The sequence below is a fragment of the Manis pentadactyla genome, chromosome 11, assembly GCF_030020395.1.
Source record: "Manis pentadactyla isolate mManPen7 chromosome 11, mManPen7.hap1, whole genome shotgun sequence".
In the NCBI taxonomy this organism is placed as follows: Eukaryota; Metazoa; Chordata; class Mammalia; order Pholidota; family Manidae; genus Manis; species Manis pentadactyla.
This window is the reverse complement of record NC_080029.1, coordinates 113,982,425-114,000,660: the sequence shown is the minus strand read 5'-3', so window position 1 is coordinate 114,000,660 and position 18,236 is coordinate 113,982,425. Positions and strand designations below refer to the sequence as shown.

Genomic DNA, 18,236 nt, shown 5'->3' with positions numbered 1-18,236 from the left:
TTATATAGAAAACAAGTATTTTATTTATAAGTTTACATTTCCAGTTGCAGGTGTTTCCCCTTGCTGGCAGGGTTCCTTAACCCTTGACAATAAAAAGGGTGTCCTGTTGTCTAACCTTGCAGAATGCATGTCTGGGCCAATCAATAAAAAGAACAGACTTAGGGTGTCTGATTTGTTCAGCTTCATGTCTCCTAAATATCTTAGCTGAAACAACAGTGCTGAGTACATGAGAAAAGCTGACTCATATTTCCTGCAAGTCAGCTCAGATATCCATCCTTCCAAATTATTTGAACTTTTGGCCACTCCCAAAGAGAGTCAAAGAGTTGAGACTATTTATGAGCATCTCTTTCATTTGTTGAGAACAATTCTAAATACCTGTTATAAAGTTTGTGAGTTTAAATAAAAAGGGCTTTTCCTGCTTTTACCATCTCCACCTCCATATCCCAATGATGACCTCACCTTTCATAGAAAATCTATGTTCTCACAGGATTGGTTCAAATGTCATCTGTCACCTTCAATACCTACCATCAGAATTAAGCTCTCTGTTCCACCAGGCTTCCACAGCAACCTGCTTATCCATTTAGCGTAGAACTTCTCATAGTCTGATGATTTTTATTAAAGTTACAAGCTTGTTAAAGGGAACATACCTTGTGCTTCTATTAGGTGCTTATCTACCTTTGCTTTCCTTCTTTGCCCAGCACAGTGCTTTGTGTGTGAATACGGACCAAAGTGACTTTGTTAGAAGTTATAAAAACATTGTTTTACCTTTTAAAGAAAGTGAGGGGGCATACTTGACTGTGGACAATGACAGTTAAAAAGACACACTATATAAAAATAACTTTCCTTTGCAGATGATTAAAAACTAAAAATTGAATTTAGAAGGAATTGTTTAGAGAGGTAAAACCATTAGCTTGAGGAGGATGTTCACAGGTGGTAATTTTCAAATTTATGAAAAAGTGCTGAGTCAAAGCTATGACTCTTCAGCTGGTCACCAAGAGGAAGAGACAGCAGTGGCTCAGACTGCTGTAGCCTCCTGTTACTGGGCACCCCTCTCAAGTATCATGTTCAGCATTTGCAACGTGACATTTCTATTATTCTTTCCAATTATTCAGATAATCCGTCTTTCAAAAGTGTCTTACCAGATTTGAGTTTTTAAGAAAAGAGTTGATAATTTGACAACATAGCTAATACATTTCAGTTTGTGGGTTAAATACACTGGAATGTTATTTTAACGCTGTTTCACAATGAATAGAATTTGGCAACATGTGGTCTGCTTTGGGACCCATCCAAAGAGTCTCCAAAGGACCATAAATCCCTGGGGGGAGGCTTTCTTACCCATAAGGAAACATAGATATCAAGACTGCTTTATAGAAGGCTCCAGGTTTTCATGTAAAGATGTGGGAAACTTCTGGTATAGTTTACTAGGTGGAGAGGATTAGGCTGTACAATAGCTTGAGTTTATACTGTTTGTGCTTTAAACTGTTACTGGTTTCATAGTTTTCCTTTATGCATCGTTCAAACCACAGTATTTAAAAATCACTTCTAAGAAATGGCCAGCTAGAGCTCCAAGTGTAAAGATGACATAATTTCAGAAATGGCATTGGGGCTGAAATGCCTAAGCCACATTTTTCTATACAGCCCACATCTATGTTGATAGACTCCCTTGCCCAAATCTAAACATTCAGGGTTGAAGTTTGTTTAACTGTGACTATAGCAATATCTGTTTGGGATGTCCAGAGGACTCATGATATGACTGTTGGGCTCAGAGGTACTTAAAGGCACTTCCTGACATGTGGTCAAATACTGCTTATTGCTTTCCTATTGCTCTTTAATATGTTCTTTCAGAAAGGGTTTTCTCTGATTAAGAAAAAAACCACTTCAAACCTTTCCAACTTGAAAAATTTTTAGAATCCCATTCTGTAAACTATATTTGCAACTATATGTCTATAACATTTTAATTGATACCCTGTAATGAAGATAAAATACTTGTATTCTTTGGCCAATTAAAAGAGGGCTTTTTGTTGCCAGTCAAATGTTTTGATCTATCAAACTACTCCTCAAAGAGGAATTGACTTGGTAGGTCTCACAATTAAAACCAATAAAAGTTTAAATTTACATCTAATGGGGAAATAATGGGAGGGTCCCAGTTAGACTGCTAATTTTTTTACAGATTAATTGAAATATAATTGACATACAGAGGACAGCACATATTTAAAGTGTACAACTTAATAAGTATGACATGTGTATACACCTGTGAAATCATTACCCCAATCTAGATAGTGGACATGTCCATCATCCCCCAAAATTCCCTGTGTCCCTTTATACTACAGTCCCTCCCTTGCAATCACTTCGCTGACTGGCCTATAGCCATGCCCTCATTTTGGGGATAAAAATACTATGAATGAGATGGGTCTTGCAGAAGAAGGGTCCAGCCTGGCAAAGAGATTTAGCTTTTGGTTTAATGGGGTTAAAATGCTGCCTCTAGATGTGCTTAAAGAACAAAAAAGTTACTGACTCAAAGTATTGTCAGGTCAAATGAGATCTTGATCTTTTGATCTTCATTACTTTACGAAAAGCTTGATATTTGAAATGTGGCAAAAACTTCCTTCTCTCTTGCCCTTTCTAATCTATTTTTTGTAGAAGAGTGATTTTTAAAATTAAATTTACTCAGAGCTGAAATCAGTAATTTTTTAAAATGAAAATTAATAGCACTAATAAGAAAGCATTTAGAGTAGTTGTATGGAAAATGAGGGGCAGGTTGTCTGGGCCATTTTAGAGCATACATTTACAAGACTATTGAACACGTTTTATGGTCATGGAACACAGTTTTTCAGTGCTAAAACTAATTGATCCTATATTAGTACTCCTCATTGTATTATGTATTAGCCATTTGAGCTAAAAACTTACACTAACCCTTATTTCTTGATGGTGGTTTCTAAACTAATATGTATGGTCCACCGAACTCTTCAACAGGAGCAAACAATGCTACTGATAAACAAGGCCATTTCCCATTTTGAGAGGGAGAAATTTTATCTGATATCTTTAAAAAATACACGTCTTAGAAAGTAGAATAGGAGTTATTGTTTACTGGATACAGAGTTTCAGTTTGGGGTGATGAAAAAGTTCTGGAAATGGATACAGGTGATGGCTGCACAACAATGTGAATGTACTTAATGCCACTGAACTGTAGACTTAAAAATAGTTGCAATGGTAATTTTTATGTTATGTATATTTTGTCAAAATAAAAACTATAATTCATGTCTTAATAGTGAATTTCATTAGAAAATGTAGGTAAGCACTTAAAATGCATGTGGAATTACATCAAGAAATTACATATTTATAACAGCTCATATTTTTTCCTTAGTGTGCAAAATTGTACAAAAATGAGTAAGAATGACTGATTTGCGTTACCACTTGCAAATCAATTTTTAAAAAGAACAATAAATATACCTACCAAAGCACTGATTAGACAACCATACATAATGCTAACATGACGTATAAAACACTTAGAAACAACTTACATTATTAAACAATTTTTCAATGAAAGTGGAATTTTTCTGTATACAGTCTTTGTCATGCTTACACTTTCTTTAAATGATAAGTAGACTGAAGATCAGAAAATATCATTTGACCAGCTTAGTGTTGAAGAGGCTCAACCCTGGGTTGTTTTGTCTTGTTCAGCTTTAAATCCAGTTCTTTGGCCCATATATTGCCAGAATTACAGATCTAGATGTCATACTGCAAACATCACTGTTCCCAACTCTCTTGCTCTAACAGTCATTCCTTACAGTTCAATGGTTTCAGTTTGCAATTACAGTAAGAGTCAGTCTTGTTTCTGTGCCTTCCTAGGCCTTGGGGGAATGGGCCTTCACGCACCTCTCCAATCTCACGCCAGGCTCTTCCTCGTATCATGGATTCTCCAGCATCATGGACTTTACTTAGTTCCAACAGCCAAGTTCCTTCCTACCACAGGTCCTTTGCACAGCCATTCCTTCTGCCTTAAGCAATTCCCCAGGGCATTTTTCATATTACTGTCTCCTCATGCCTCAGATGGGCCTTTCTGATCAGTCCATATTTTTTTAAGCTACCCTGCTATTTGCTACCTCAGAATTCTGTCCATAACCCTCATACATGTTTTCCCAAAAATGTGTTACTTATTCTTCCTCTTTTTCCCACTAGATTGTCAGGTCCCTGAAGCCAGACCTTTTCTGTTTCCCTCACCGCTGTGTCCCTTCAGTGTTTGAGTTTCAGTTTGTTGACTGACTGAATGAATTAATACAATGGAAGACGCGGAGATAGGAAATAGAACTGTAAATTTGGTTTAGTGAAAGGAATTAATGCCTATCTTTTGCAATTTTGGAAAGCTGACAAAGGATTTTTAGGGTCCTATTTCTTCCTTTTTTCATGGAATAAAATCTAACATTTATTGAGTACTTCCAGGCTAAACATTTCATGTGTAATACAGACTACACCCTGCAGCAGTAATCAATCTTTATTATCCTCATTTTTCAGAGGCAATTTGCCAACAGCAGCTAATGATGAGCCATAGCCAGGTTTAAGTAGGCCATATTCCATTAATCCAATATAATCTGCACCCATTCAGTCAATAGGTGTTTTTTTCAATTTAAGGGAATCCCACCTGAATTCCCCATTTTACCTGACTTTCAGTATCATGGGATCGAAACCCACTAGGTATTTGCTCACCCCCCAGGGGGTTTCCTGGGGAATCTAAACGCTCTTGTTGCAGGAGCCGTCGCTCAGACAGTAGCGCAGAACTCCAGACAGGCAATGTCAGGATTCCCAGGGCTGCTGGGAAGGAAAGAGGAAACAGGTCAATTGGCCCGAGACGAATCTCTGACTCTGGGGTTGATGAAAAAGGAAGGGAAGGTGTGTCTCGCCCACTCCCGCCTTGAGCTGGGGATCTCCCCAACCGAGGGTAAACCGCGGAGCTTTTCCCCAACTACAGGGAGCGTCACAGGCTAGCGCAGCTCCGCCCGCCCACCTACTCCGCCCAATTCAAGAGGGCGCTAGGACCTCAAGACCCTCAACCCGGCTCTGCCCCGCCCCTCGGGGCGGGACTGGCCCGCGGTTGGTACTTGCGGGCCGCGATCCCCGCCCCCGCCCCCTCCGTCACTGCCAAGATGGCGCCGGTCGCAGCGGCGGCGGCCGCGGCGGCTGGAGCCAGAGAAGGAGGCGGAGGCAGCGGCGGCTGCGAGGGGAGGGGGAGTCCCGTCTGACTGAGACGGCAGGCCTGGGCGGGCGGGGGTGCCGCGCAGGGCGGAGCGCCGGGCTGGGGATGAGCTAAGCGGGCTCAGAGCGCCGCGGCATTCAGCCCCTCGTGTCCCACTGCTGCTTGTGAGGGGACCGGGCACCTCTCTCCAAGCTCAACCCGCTGCTTGCGCGGGAGCCGCGGTGAGGTGAGTGCGGGGGTGGCGACGCGGACAGCGGTGGCAAGTGGAGCTGTCACGGCGCAGATCAGTGACAGCCGTGCGCGCGGGAGCGGGGCCAGCCGGGATCAGAGAGGTGGCGTGGATGGCCGCTACCTCCGCCCGGGGGCTCCTCAGAGCCGGGCGGGCTTCCGCGGGCCGGGTCCGCTCCGAGATGGCGCGGCGGTGCTGAGAGTAGCGCCCGCGCCTCTGCTTCGGACGCGTTGGGGGCGCCTGTGTTTTCATTCCGGATTTTCTATTCCGGGCCGGCCTGGAGCTCTTGTTGGAGGTGGGGGTAGGGGCGGGGGCGGTGAGAGGGGAGGTCCTGGATCTGGGATTTTGACAAGCCCGTTACGTAAGACGGAGGTGGCCTCCCGGAATCCCACCTGCTACATATTTTAAAGAAGCTGCAGGGGGAGCCCCCAGAGGCCCAATTTTCCTCCCGGCGTCTGCCTAGCCTAACCAGGACAGCGTGAGCTGGGTCAGCTTCCAAGTTGGGTAGTTTTGTTTTTTTTTCCCCGTCCTTTTTCTCGGGGGTGGGAGTAAACGATTCCTGGTCACCACCATCCCTTTGAAGTTTATCGCTTTCTGGGAGGAGGATAAAAAAAAAAAAAAAAGGCTTGTGACCTAAAACTGGGTCGCAGCAACAGCTTTTCATTATCGTGCTTTTAAATGACAGATGTGCTGGAAGATTTTTGTTATTGTTCCAGTGTGGTTTTAATTCAAACGTATGGTTATGCCTGGAGCCTTAGAGAAGGGTTTTTGTATCATAGGATAGTTATTTCTTGTTTGCGACAGCAGGACGGGCATCAGTCAACAGGCATGTATTTATTTGAGGAGAAAACGCGTGTTAGCCAGCTAGAGACCTGTGAGGGCAGAAACTGTATTACTCAGTGAATATGTTATTCTTTAAAACGTATTGTACGTTAATGAAAATAATAGCCCAAGTGTAAAAGAAGCAGTTTTGGAAGATTACAAGCTGTTGTTTGGTGTATATAGCCCCTTTTCATTTTCTGCTTGTCCTAGTCTACCTCTTCTCTCCTGTGGGTGAAAGGAGGTGAAGACATCTGTAAACAGTGTAGCCCAGGTTACGCTAATCTATTGTATTACGTTTGAGATTATTGTAAAAAGTAATCTCTGGGGGATCTAGGATTAGGTAATAAGTAAGGACTCTTGGGCAAGTCATTCAGTTTATGTTTAGAGTAGATGTGGGATTCAGCTTTTGAAAACTTAAGTACACAGAATTTATGAGCTATTTGAACCCTGTTTGAACTTATAATGAAATAAAAGGTTGTATTTGGCTTCTTTAATGGGAACTTTAACTTTTTTTGTTTTGGTCAGAATTAAACATTTCGGGCAACTTTCATTTCATTTCTACAATTTCCTTTGAACTGCAGCTCTCAGTAGGAGTCTAGAACAGCATATGTCACCGTCATCATCATAGTCATCATTGTATATGTACATAATTTTCTTTTTTCTGAATGATTAAACATAGACCTACATCATTGTGGAGTTTTATAAGAATGTACTTGTTAGGAAAGTTAATTGATCTTGACATCAGCCCAATACTAGGTAACTATGAGTACGTTTTGGACTGAGTTTTAAAGTTATGTACACAAATGTACACTTCTGAAAATTGGTGAAATGGTATAAATTTTCCATTTGTGCAATAGAGCCAGGAAGCTGATGCTGATTTGTTCTGAACTTTTCCACGTGAATTACCACTGGCTTAGTTATTGATTCTGAAGCTCCTGGAGCTCGTAGCCTATATATGACAACTTGAATAATATTTGTAGTAACTGGGAGGCTATAAAAAGGAAGAGAGAGTACATGATATTAATTCATTCAGAAAATAATGACAATCATGACAGAATTGTAAAAGAAACATTGTTTTCTTATTGAGTGATATTAGTTATGCTATCATTTTTGTTTGCAGAATTTTTCTAAGCAATCGTCTTACTATGAAAACCTGGACTTAAGCACTAATGCAAATAAAGATGTTTGACATATTACAAATCTTGTGTGTATTTCTATTTAAATTGATAGTTCATTATCCTAAGTGGAAAACGAAACTGACTCGAGCAGGAAAATTGACTTGTTATTCTTGTCCTCTATTAGAGACTTATCTTTGTGGGACTTTCCTCTTTCCCACCAGATGTGGAAGAAGAGAATGACTGAAGGGAAGTTGATAAAAATTTCTCCCTTTCGTGTTCTTGTGTTTGTTTATTTAATGTCCTGGATTATTGATTATTGTTCAATAGAATTTGTGGGTGGTGGGGGGAAGTCAAGCACTCCATACTTTATTACTGTATATCTTAGTTATCACTTTGAATTCTAAAACAAAAGTGTAGAACTTTTCACCTAAAAAAGGATTAATTTCTACAGTGTTTAATAGTGAAAAACTTCTAACAGTCAAATGCCATGTAATAGAGAAATATAATGATCAAATTAATGGTTATATAATGGTGAAATGAATGATTATCAATCCATGTAGTGGGTGCAGTTATTGAAAGTCATATTTTCAAAAATACTGACAGGACAAAGTATAATGTAATGAGAGGAAGATAGAACATAAAGAAATATATACTGTTATTTATAACGTCATATATATCTGGCAAAATGATTGGAAGGAAATACAAAAAGATGTTATACTGGTTGCTAGAATTACAGGCAATTTTTATTTTAGTGTTTATACTCTGTTCTCTTTCTGAGTAATATTACTCTAATAATCAAAAATGACATTAAAATATTTTCAAGGGTCACTGGAGAAAATCCTGAAAGTCCCATATAACTACTGCTCCAACAGAGAAACTACCTTATGATTCATTAATAGCAAAACTAACTCAAAATATGGAGCTTATGTAATACACAATAATGGAAAGAGCTATTAATTTAGGTGAAGGCATTCTCCTAGTTACCAGCACCAACTTGGTATTAGTTTTACCATATGAATGGTAAAATTAAATAAAGTATTAAGTAAATTAAATTAACTTTAAAAATTAATAGCTTTACCATATAAAAGTTTTACTTGTATCAGTGCACGTTGTTACTGTCCAGCCTCTTTTCTGTTTGCATCTTACACCCAAACTGTTCTGTATTGACACTGCCACCTATTGATGGACTGCTTGACTTAGTCTTTTCCTCATTACCTCGTCACTCAGTAGGCAACAGTTTTTGAATGTTTATGAAGTTACTTGGCTAGTCACTGAGGATACAAAGGTCAATGAAACATGATTTTTGTCCTCAAACTTTGGTTGAGAACCCTTTTTTTTCTTCTTGGACCATCAGCACATACTGTCTACTCTACTTTTCCTGTTTCACTGCCCATGGCCTGGCACCTCAAGCAGTATCTTTTAACTTTCTTCATGGGAAAATGTCCTGAGTTCACATAAGTGGAACATTGCTTGATTGCATGTTCCGGAATCTTAGATTCAGAAGGGCTGCATATGTTCATCTTTGGCTGTTACTGTTATTTTTAAAGTGTGTGACAATTTCTTGCTCCCTTCTTTTAAAAAGCACAAACACGTAGAAAGCAACAGAGAGAAGAGACACACTATCAAGGAAGAAAAGGTAGAAGGATATCCAGGGAAGTTTCCTGCTAGTGCTATATTTTATTTTCACTGAGAATAGTGAGTCATCAAAATGTATTGTAGGAAATACTGTTTCTGGTATACCTTTAGTATCTCTCTTGATTCATGTAAAAATGCATTTTCCATATGCATCTTAAAGTGTATATACATGCATAAACTCACAGTTTAGCTGTTTTCATTTCTAAATAAAAGCTGAAATAGATTGGAAATTTCTTGAATGTCTTTTTACTTTTGTTGTAATATTATTTTATAGAAGAGATTTTTATTTTTGAAAAGTTTTAGGAACACAAAATTGCAAAAATAGTAGTAAACATGCACATACCCACTGTACATAATTTTAACATTTTTTTCATTTTTGCTTCTGATATATATTTAATATAAAAAGCTATAGCATTGTTATCATGCTGAATTCTAAAAGAGTAGTGTAAACTTTATATTGTATTTAACATTGCTGATGAAATGAAAGTCCCTTTTGTTCTCCCCAGTATTATCTTCCCTCCCTCATCTTCCTTCCCAAAATCAATTGTTAATGATAGATTTGATGTACATCCTTCTAGTTTCCCTTTTAATAAACTATATATATGAACAGTAGTTGGCATGACTTTCCATGCTTTTGAATACGCTTTGGAGCTGTACTTCCTTGGTTTGAATCTTGACTCTGATGCTTAACACTTTTGTAACATTAGGCAAGTTTTAAAATCTTCCCATACCTCTGCATCCTCATCTATCAGATAGGAATAACAGAAGTATCTATCTCAAAAGGGTATTGTAAAAAGTAAATGAGTTTATTTGTATAACATGCTTAAAACTGTGTGTGGCACTTAAAAAAATATGTTGGTAAATTTAAGCAGCTGTTAATATGATTTTGTTACGGTACACATATTTTGAAACTTGATTTTTTCATTTTACTTTCCCCACCTACCGCCCCTGCAATCTTTGTTGGCCCTGTAGATCTAATTCATTCATTTTGACTGTGTGGTGTTCTGTTAAATTGTTGAATGAATATATTGTAGTTTATAATTTCCTTTATTGATGAGCATTTAGATTGTTTTCATTTTTTATCTGTTATTAACACTGCATCATGAGCATCCCTATATCTCCTGAGGCAATATGCCAGAGTTCCTCCAGGTCATATGCCTGACTGTCAAATTGCTGGGTGTTAGGATATAAACATTTTTACATTTATGGGATATTGATAGGATATTGACAAATAATTTCTGTTTTTCCATATCCTTACCAGCATTTAGTGTTCTTAAACTCTGGTCTTTTCCAATCTGATTGTTGTAAAATGGCATTTCACTTTCTATTTTTATTTCCCTCATCTTTTTTTATATATGAACATTTTTGTTACCTCTTCGGTGATTTGCCTGTACCTATCCTTTACACATTTCCTATTGGACCTTTTCTTACTGACTGTAAGAGGTTTTTATTGTTATTGTTTGTTTTTAATATATTCAAGATATTTAGAAATGTTAATGAAGCTTGTTTTTATTTCTTTTTTTTGGAGTTTCCATATCTTTTGAACAATGACCATTATGGACCCAAGTTACTATGAATTTTATACTATGGTATATTGTTATTAGTGAACTTTCTGAAATATGTATCATTAATTCCTCTCCTGAAATTTTGAGGAAATGTTTCAGTAATATACTGTAAATATATTTTACATAAAGCTGTTTAAACTTTATGGACTTCAAAAGCCAGGAGGAATTTTTATTAGTAAATTAGTACCATAACTCTGCTTTAGTCTAAAATTTGAGTGGCTTGATGCTTAGAGGAGAATTTCTGCTCCTAAAGTGCTTACCAACTAAGGAATAAAAATGTACACATATGAAATGACTTTAGGTACATGCACAATATCATAAACTATTCATCAATGTTGAGATTGTTTTACACAGTAGTAACTGTATTTCTACTTTTGTCCAACCTGAAAGGAAGGGAGCGACACACAGCAGCAATTCACCGGAGAATTCCGCTTTATTAGGGAAAGGTGCTGGGTTATATAGGAAGGGGCATGGGGTGATTGTGGTGTCACTTCTACGGGGCTGGTGGCTATTGGCTAGGTGCTGGGATTAGGGGGGCGAGGGGTGATTGGGCTTCAGGTGGCGCCGGCGGGAACCGAGGACCTGGAAGAGAAGCAGGAGGTTCGCCATCTTATGGGTGGGGGCCCTTCACAACCCACTATACATAATTTAAAGAACTAAAATCGGTCTGCATAAGGTAATAAGTTCTCTATTACTATTATTATCATTTTAAGTAAACAATTTTAGAATAGTCTTACATTTACAGAAAAAGTTGCAGGGAGTTACCATATACCTAGTACCCAGTTTCCCTTACTGTTAATATTTGACATTTCTATGTTACATTGTCACAACCAAGGACCCAAAAACATTGGAACATTGTTACTAACTTAAGTCAATGGACTCATGGATATTTATTTTATAACTTTGGGTTATGATCCTATGCTACTTGATTTATTTTGTTGCTCAAATTATTCCACTTCTAGGTTGGCTCCTGTGGCCAGTAGGACGGTACCCCATTGTTTTGTTTTGAGCACTTCCATACTGGTACCAAAAATGCTCCAGCTCACCTTGTATGTTCCCTGCCCTACCTCTAACCATTTCTCCAAGGATTCCTGGTTATTTATTTATTTTTTTTTTTAAATAATTATTTTTTATTGAAGGGTAGTTGACGCACAGTATTACATTACATTAGTTTCAAGTGTACAACACAGTGGTAGAACATTTATATACATAATTCTAGGTTCCAGCTATCACCCTACCAAGCTGTTACAATATCTTGACTATATTCCTTATGCTATACATTACATCCCGGTTACTTATTTATTTTACCATTGGAAGTCTGTCCTTTTTTTTTTTTTTTTTTTTTTGTGAGGGCATCTCTCATATTTATTGATCAAATGGTTGTTAACGACAATAAAATTCTGTATAGGGGAGTCAATGCTCAATGCACAATCATTAATCCACCCCAAGCCTAACTTTCGTCAGTCTCCAATCTTCTGAGGCATAACAAACAAGTTCTTACATGTAGAACAAATTCTTACATAATGAATAAGTTACATAGTGAACAGTACAAGGGCAGTCATCACAGAAACTTTCGGTTTTGCTCATGCATTATGAACTATAAACAGTCAGTTCAAATATGAATACTCATTTGTTTTTTTTGTTTTTTGTTTTTTTTTTAATAATTATTTTTTATTGAAGTGTAGTTGACACACAGTATTACATTACATGAGTTTCAAGTGTACAACACAGTGGTAGAACATTTATATACATAATTCTAGGTTCCAGCTATCACCCTACCAAGCTGTTACAATATCTTGACTATATTCCTTATGCTATACCTTACATCCCGGTTACTAATTTATTTTACCATTGGAAGTCTGTCCTTTTTTTTTTTTTTTTTGTGAGGGCATCTCTCATATTTATTGATCAAATGGTTGTTAACGACAATAAAATTCTGTATAGGGGAGTCAATGCTCAATGCACAATCATTATTCCACCCCAAGCCTAATTTTTGTCAGTCTCCAATCTTCTGAGGCATAACAAACAAGTTTTTACATGGAGAACAAATTCTTACATAATGAATAAGTTACATAGTGAACAGTACAAGGGCAGTCATCACAGAAACTTTCGGTTTTGCTCATGCATTATGAACTATAAACAGTCAGTTCAAATATGAATACTCATTTGGTTTTTATACTTGATTTATATGTGGATACCACATTTCTCTCTTTATTATTATTATTTTTAATAAAATGCTGAAGTGGTAGGTAGATACAAGATAAAGGTAGAAAACATAGTTTAGTGTTGTAAGAGAGCACATGTAGATGATCAGGTGTGTGCCTGTAGACTGTGTTAATCCAAGCTAGACCAGGGCAATAAAACATCCACGTATGCAGAAGATTTCTCTCAGAACAGGGGGGGTGAGGTTCTAAGCCTCACCTCTGTTGATCCCCAATTTCTCACCTGATGGCCCCCCTGCGACTGTGCCTGTCTTAGGTTGTTCCTCCCTTGAGGAATCTTACCCGTCTCTGGCTAACCAGTCATCTTCCGGGGCCATACAGGGAAATGTGAAGTTGGTAAGTGAGAGGGAAGCCTTATTGTTTGAAAAGGTTAGCTTTTTACTTCTTTGCATATTTATGCCCTGTGGCTTCTATGCCCAGCATTTGTCTTGAGGTATCTTTACCACTTGGAGGAGTTATGATACTCGGTAAATTTGATATGAGGCACGAATTCTATTTAAGGGTTGTAATTAGGAAGGAAGAAGAAAAGCTATAGAAGTAGCAGACGGAAGAAAACATGGGAAGATTGATTATTTCTTTGACATATCTTCTTGTAGAGTAACTTCAGCATGTATAGGTTTTAAGCTACTACTTAAATTGCGCACACACATTAACATAATAGGAGTATAGTTACATAACCAAAGCATATCTGTAATTACCAGCCATCTCCAGTGAAACCAAGAAAACCATTAAGGCACCTTAGGCATTTGTGAAAACTTATCTATGATATGGTGGTTATTGTCCAACTGAACTTGAACAGTCTGAGAGAAATCAGACAAATTAAAATAACCCATTCCTGGGGACTGTTCACATGCCATATGTTCTTTTAACAGTAAATAGTCTGTAGTTGTAAGAGTTTGGAGCGCTACAATTTGCACTTCTCCAAATTCTTGGTTGAGTTCCAACAGTATAGATCCAGTCAAATTTGTTGTTTTACTGTATGCACAGGCCAGCTTAGATATCTCCTTCCTCATTCCCATGGCAAGTCCAGGAACTGGTGGGATGAGTGCATCTACAGCTGTAGCAGTGTGTGGATCTTTGTTGGGGTTTTTTGATGATCATCTTCTGGCATGAGTCTTCCAGAGAGTGCAGATGTTGGAAGTTCTTTTTCATATCGTATCTTAGTTAATTTTCGGGGTAGCCCAATTAGGCTTTGATCCTCTGTATAAACACAAACAGACCCTTTGCCTACACTTTTACATGCCCTTTATACCCTTGTGTAGAACTCGTTGGAGGTTACCACACAGGAACTGCCCTTTTTTTTTTTTTTTTTGCTTTGTTTTTGGTATCACTAATCTACACTTACATGACGAATATTATGTTTACTAGGCTCTCCCCTATACCAGGTCTCCCCTATAAACCCCTTTACAGTCACTGTCCATCAGCATAGCAAAATGTTGTAGAATCACTACTTGCCTTCTCTGTGTTGTACAGCCCTCCCTTTTCTCCTACCCCCCCATGTATGTTAATCTTAATACCCCCCTACTTCTCCCCCCCTTATCCCTTCCTACCCACCCATCCTCCGCAGTCCTTTTCCCTTTGGTACCTGTTAGTCCATTCTTGAGTTCTGTGATTCTGCTGCTGTTTTGTTCCTTCAGTTTTTCCTTTGTTCTTATATTCCACAGATAAGTGAAATCATTTGGTATTTCTCTTTCTCCGCTTGGCTTGTTTCACTGAGCATAATACCCTCCAGCTCCATCCATGTTGCTGCAAATGATCGGATTCGCCCTTTTCTTATGGCTGAGTAGTATTCCATTGTGTATATGTACCACATCTTCTTTATCCATTCATCTATTGATGGACATTTAGGTTGCTTCCAATTCTTGGCTATTGTAAATAGTGCTGCAATAAACATAGGGGTGCATCTGTCTTTCTCAAACTTGATTGCTGCGTTCTTAGGGTAAATTCCTAGGAGTGCAATTCCTGGGTCAAATGGTAAGTCTGTTTTGAGCATTTTGATATACCTCCATACTGCTTTCCACAATGGTTGAACTAGTTTACATTCCCACCAGCAGTGTAGGAGGGTTCCCCTTTCTCCACAGCCTCGCCAACATTTGTTGTTGTTTGTCTTTTGGATGGCAGCCATCCTTACTGGTGTGAGGTGATACCTCATTGTAGTTTTAATTTGCATTTCTCTGATAATTAGCGATGTGGAGCATCTTTTCATGTGTCTGTTGGCCATCTGTATTTCTTTTTTGGAGAACTGTCTGTTCAGTTCCTCTGCCCATTTTTTAATTGGGTTATTTGTTTTTTGTTTGTTGAGGCGTGTGAGCTCCTTATATATTCTGGACGTCAAGCCTTTATCGGATGTGTCATTTTCAAATATATTCTCCCATACTGTAGGGATCCTTCTTGTTCTATTGATGGTGTCTTTTGCTGTACAGAAGCTTTTCAGCTTAATATAGTCCCACTTACTCATTTTTGCTGTTGTTTTCCTTGCCCGGGGAGATATGTTCAAGAAGAGGTCACTCATGTTTATGTCTAAGAGGTTTTCGCCTATGTTTTCTTGGATTCCTGGTTATTTTTTATTTTATTTTATTTTTTTTTTGGTATCATTAATCTACAGTTACATGAGGAACATTATGTTTTCTAGACTCCCCCCTTCACCAAGTCCCCCCGACAAATCCCATTACAGTCACTGTCCATCAGCGTAGTAAGATGCTGTAGAATCACTACTTGTCTTCTCTGTGTTGCACATCCCTCCTCGTGCCCCCTCACATTATACATGCTAATCTTAATGCCCTCTTTCTTCTCCCCACCCCTTATCCTTCCCTTCCCACTGATCCTCCTCAGTCCCTTTCCCTTTGGTAACTCTTAGTCCATTCTTGGGTTCTGTGATTCTGCTGCTGTTTTGTTCCTTCAGTTGATTCTTTGTTTTTTATTTTTATTATTATTATTATTTTTTTTTTTTTAATAATTATTTTTTATTGAAGGGTAGTTGACACACAGTATTACATTACATGAGTTTCAAGTGTACAACACAGTGGTAGAACATTTATATACATAATTCTAGGTTCCAGCTATCACCCTACCAGGCTGTTACAATATCTTGACTATATTCCTTATGCTATACATTACATCCCGGTTACTAATTTATTTTACCATTGGAAGTCTGTCCTTTTTTTTTTTTTTTTTTTTTTTTTGTGAGGGCATCTCTCATATTTATTGATCAAATGGTTGTTAACGACAATAAAATTCTGTATAGGGGAGTCAATGCTCAATGCACAATCATTATTCCACCCCAAGCCTAATTTTTGTCAGTCTCCAATCTTCTGAGGCATAACAAACAAGTTCTTACATGGAGAACAAATTCTTACATAATGAATAAGTTACATAGTGAACAGTACAAGGGCAGTCATCACAGAAACTTTCGGTTTTGCTCATGCATTATGAACTATAAACAGTCAGTTCAAATATGAATACTCATTTGGTTTTTATACTTGATTTATATGTGGATACCACATTTCTCTCTTTATTATTATTATTTTTAATAAAATGCTGAAGTGGTAGGTAGATACAAGATAAAGGTAGAAAACATAGTTTAGTGTTGTAAGAGAGCAAATGTAGATGATCAGGTGTGTGCCTGTAGACTATGTGTTAATCCAAGCTAGACCAGGGCAATAAAACATCCACGTATGCAGAAGATTTCTCTCAGAACGGGGGGGTGAGGTTCTAAGCCTCACCTCTGTTGATCCCCAATTTCTCACCTGATGGCCCCCCTGCGACTGTGCCTGTCTTAGGTTGTTCCTCCCTTGAGGAATCTTACCCGTCTCTGGCTAACCAGTCATCTTCCGGGGCCATACAGGGAAATGTGAAGTTGGTAAGTGAGAGAGAAGCCTTATTGTTTGAAAAGGTTAGCTTTTTACTTCTTTGCATATTTATGCCCTGTGGCTTCTATGCCCAGCATTTGTCTTGAGGTATCTTTACCACTTGGAAGAATTATGATACTCGGTAAATTTGATATGAGGCACGAATTCTATTTAAGGGTTGTAATTAGGAAGGAAGAAGAAAAGCTATAGAAGTAGCAGGCGGAAGAAAACATGGGAAGATTGATTATTTCTTTGATATATCTTCTTGTAGAGTAACTTCAGCATGTATAGGTTTTAAGCTACTACTTAAATTGCGCACACACATTAACATAATAGGAGTATAGTTACATAACCAAAGCATATCTGTAATTACCAGCCATCTGCAGTGAAACCAAGAAAACCAGTTAGGCACCTTAGGCATTTGTGAAAACTTATCTATGATATGGTGGATATTGTCCAAATGAACTTGAACAGTCTGAGAGAAATCAGACAAATTAAAACAACCCATTCCTGGGGACTGTTCACATGCCATATGTTCTTTTAACAATAAATAGTTTGTAGTTGTAAGACTTTGGAGCGCTACAATTTGCACTTCTCCAAATTCTTGGTTGAGTTCCAACAGTATAGATCCAGTCCAATTTTGTTGTTTTACTGTATGCACAGGCCAGCTTAGATATCTCCTTCCTCATTCCCATGGCAGGTCCAGGAACTGGTGGGATGAGTGCATCTACAGCTGTAGCAGTGCGTGGATCTTTGTTGGGGTTTTTTGATGATCATCTTCTGGCATGAGTCTTCCAGAGGGTGCAGATGTTGGAAGTTCTTTTTCATATCGTATCTTAGTTCATTTTCGGGGTAGCCCAATTAGGCTTTGATCCTCTGTATAAACACAAACAGACCCTTTGCCTACACTTTTATATGCCCTTTATACCCTTGTGTAGAACTCGTTGGAGGTTACCACACAGGAACTGCCCTTTTTTTTTTTTTTTTTTTTTTTTTTGCTATCACTAATCTACACTTACATGACGAATATTATGTTTACTAGGCTCTCCCCTATACCAGGTCTCCCCTATAAACCCCTTTACAGTCACTGTCCATCAGCATAGCAAAATGTTGTAGAATCACTACTTGCCTTCTCTGTGTTGTACAGCCCTCCCTTTTCTCCTACCCCCCCATGCATGTTAATCTTAATACCCCCCTACTTCTCCCCCCCTTATCCCTCCCTACCCACCCATCCTCCCCAGTCCCTTTCCCTTTGGTACCTGTTAGTCCATTCTTGAGTTCTGTGATTCTGCTGCTGTTTTGTTCCTTCAGTTGATTCTTTGTTTTTTATTTTTATTATTTTTTATTTTGGTATCATTAATCTACAATTACATGAAGAACATTATGTTTACTAGGTTCCCCCCTTCACCAAGTTCCCCCCACATACCCCTTCACAGTCACTGCCCATTAGCGTAGTAAGATGCTGTAGAATCACTACTTGTCTTCTCTGTGTTGCACAGCCCTCCCCGTGCCCCCCCACATTATACATGCTAATCTTAATGCCCTCTTTCTTCTCCCCCCCCTTATCCCTCCCTTCCCACCGATCCTCCTCAGTCCCTTTCCCTTT

General features: G+C 38.5%; 1 protein-coding gene across 8 annotated transcripts in view; it reads left to right on the top strand.

Moving 5' to 3' along the window:
- The first annotated feature begins 5,120 nt into the window (after positions 1-5,120).
- Positions 5,121-18,236, top strand: part of DENND4A (DENN domain containing 4A) — a 158,125-nt gene continuing 145,009 nt past the window's right edge. For all 8 annotated transcript variants that reach the window (XM_057488905.1, XM_057488904.1, XM_057488903.1 and 5 more), the window contains exon 1: positions 5,121-5,417. The gene's annotated coding sequence lies outside the window, so the exon portion shown is untranslated. The remainder of the gene's footprint in view (positions 5,418-18,236) is intronic.